This window comes from Elaeis guineensis, chromosome 1 (assembly GCF_000442705.2).
Source record: "Elaeis guineensis isolate ETL-2024a chromosome 1, EG11, whole genome shotgun sequence".
Classification (NCBI taxonomy): domain Eukaryota; kingdom Viridiplantae; phylum Streptophyta; class Magnoliopsida; order Arecales; family Arecaceae; genus Elaeis; species Elaeis guineensis.
Genome location: NC_025993.2, coordinates 153,020,587 through 153,023,702, shown reverse-complemented (window position 1 = coordinate 153,023,702; position 3,116 = coordinate 153,020,587). Strand labels below are relative to the sequence as shown.

The 3,116-nt window shown below is 32.4% G+C and overlaps 1 pseudogene; it reads right to left on the bottom strand.

Moving 5' to 3' along the window:
• Positions 1-2,459, bottom strand: part of LOC105054887 (tubulin beta-7 chain-like) — a 9,024-nt pseudogene extending 6,565 nt beyond the window's left edge.
• Between the last annotated feature and the right edge of the window lie 657 nt (positions 2,460-3,116).

The following is a 3,116-nucleotide window of genomic DNA, read 5'->3' as shown; positions in this document are numbered from 1 at the left end:
GAGGAGCGAGGAAGGGTCGCGGGACGGAGACCCACCGGCGGAGGCAATGGAGCATAAAACTTAGCTTGAGACGGGCACAAGCGGCGGCGGAGTTCTCAAAAATATAATAAGAGAGGGAGTGGGGGTGGGACTGGGAGGGGTTTCCCGGGGCGAGTAGGTCTATGGTGTATGAGCGCACTCCCCATTTTTATCGAGTTGATCGACGGGTTTCACTTGTAACGCTAGTACTGTGGGTAAGGAAAGTTGCATGTTTAGGAACATGGGGTTTGTTTATCAATTTTATGTGAACGATGACGGAAAAATTCAATAAATATGGGGAAGGCGTAGGAGTCCGTAGAAAGTCCTGCATTGGTTGCGTGGGAACCAAGCATGTAGCAATTTTGTTATTTATCCCCTCCCTCTCTCCGTATGACAAATTTTATAGATTTTTGTAGAGAAAACTATCCGCTTAAATTTAAACTAAAAAATAATTATCTATTTAAATTTTAAATAAAAATAATTTTTTATTAAAATATAATTTAAAAATAACTATCCAAATGAAAATAAAATGATCCAATTATCTTTATAGTTATAAAGTAACATTACATTATTATAAAATAATATTATATTATTATAAAATTATATTGTATTATTATAAAACAACACTGTGTTATTGTAAAGTAATACTACAATAAAAAAATAATATATTATGATAATATAATATTATTTTATTGTAAAAGAATACTATACTAATATAATACAATAAAGCAACACTACATTGTTATAAAAGAATATTATACTAATATAATATAATACTATTTATTATAAAGAAATACTATTCTAATATAATGTAATACTACCTTATTGTAAATGAATACTATACTATGATAATACAATACTGCAGTATTTTAAAAAATATAAGGATATAAGGGTATAAGGATCATTTTAGCCAAAATGGATAGTTACTTTTAACTTATGTTTCAAATGGGTAGTTACTTTTACTTGAAACTCATGTGGATAGCTATTTTTAAGTTGAAAATATAGATGGAGATTTATCTCTAGTTTTTTAAATTTTATATTAGAAAAAAAATAAAATAAGCTCTTTTAAATTTTGACCCATTTATATTTAGATTCAAAAATAAAAAAGTTTCAAATGGTCCCAAAATTTTAAAAATGTTGCAAAGAGTCACAGCTGTCTCCATTATACTACGTTATGACATGAGGGTTACGAAGTTAAATTTTATGAAATATCATAAGTATCCTTTCCACAATTCTATAGTTTTGATGCGAAATGGAGTGGAGAGAAAGAAGTCATATGACTCTCATGTGACCATCATCTTCCATTTTTTTTGGTCGTATTCTTTATTCTCCATCCATTACAAAGAAGTAGAAAAGAAGAGGGAAGGGGATAAATGAAGATAGATCAGACAGAAAAAAAGAGACCATACAGAAGTAGAAAGAAGAGCACAAATCAAGGGAGAGAGGAGAACCTAAACCATAATAGCTTCGATCACTAGCAGCCTTGTCTCCATCCAACGCTCCGGCAAAAACACCATGGTGTCTTATGACTGCAGGTTAAGGGCATCCATGAAGACCTCATGGACCATGGTTAATATTAGTTGAAGATTTTTTGACTGCTCCATTTTTGAGGTAACGGGCCTCCTAATTCTTCTTTGATTTTTCATCACCCATAGTTCATCTATTTCTTCAATTTCTTAATATAAGAAAGAAAAGGATGTGGGTTTCTTCAATGGTATGATTCCCCATTGTCATCGCATATAAGAGACCTCAAGAACAAAGTGATCCAAAAAAATAAGAACCTAAAGGCTCAACTCCATGTCTGCAAAACCTATTTGGCATGATATCTACTTGCTTTATAGATATTTGCTGGTGCTTTGTTGGTATTAAAGTAGAGTGCTAGGGGATGAGGATTTGAAATAGTTCACTCCATAGAGATAGCTATCAGGAGAGGGGCAAACTATAATATTTAAAATTTTTGGGGTCCTAATTTTCTTTTTGGTAACTTTTGGAGGCTTAATATTTATAATCAAAACTTTTGGGATCTTGTATAATGAGTTTTATTAACTCATGAATAGACATATTTACTATTCAATGTCTTAAATATCCTGATATATTCTTTTTATGGTCAACAAGCTTGACTCTTTTCTAACTATCTTCTCTTCTTCTACAACTCTTTCTTTCTATCTTTGAATATTTATATCAACAATTGAATCATCCACATACTCCTTAAACAGTTCATCATCCTCCTTATCAGAATCCAAGAAGTTACTCAAGGGTTGACTACTATCATTATCAAAATTGACTGTGTCATATCTTTCTCCAACAATAGGCCTTTTACTAGGCCTCCTACCATGCTCCACTCCTGCCCCTACTCCTGGTCGAACCTTTATTGCCATCTCTGCTCCTAAACCAACCCTTACTGCTGCCCCTGCTTCTGATCCTGCCCCTGCTACTGCCATTGCCCCTCCTCTTACTGCTCCCCACCTACCTTATTAATATCTTGGATGGATGGAAGTGCAGGGGGTGGCTCTACTGTATCCAAATCAATCTCATCAATTTCATATTCTATATAAACTGTAATATTGTTCTCTTTTATAAACAGCCAATATTTGGAGCACATCTTGATTAGTATATAGAGGCTTTAGTCCGTCTTTCAAAGACTATCGGACAATTGCATCGTATAATTATTCTATCTTTTGGTAATCAAGTTCCTTCATAAGATTTTCTAACTTTATATAACTCATTAAGTCTAGGTTACAATTATTAGAGTGGTTGACGAAGCCACTAACGTACCTACATGCTAGGAGAGAAATGAAAATATCCCTCATGGTGGATCTCTAGTGTAAATAAGTCATTCATGTTGCGTGCATATATAAAATCATTGTTAATATAATCTTATTATATTGTAACAATATTACCTAACTTAGTTAACATGCAACACTATTACCTAACCTATTTCAAAATAGACTACTGTTAGAATACAATAATACAGTAAACAATACAGTAAGTAACTAATTTTTATTAAAATAAACAATATAATAAGTAATTATTTTTTTCTATTATAGTATATCTCACATTTACCTATTGATTCAAAAGTATCTCTACTCCTAATCCTT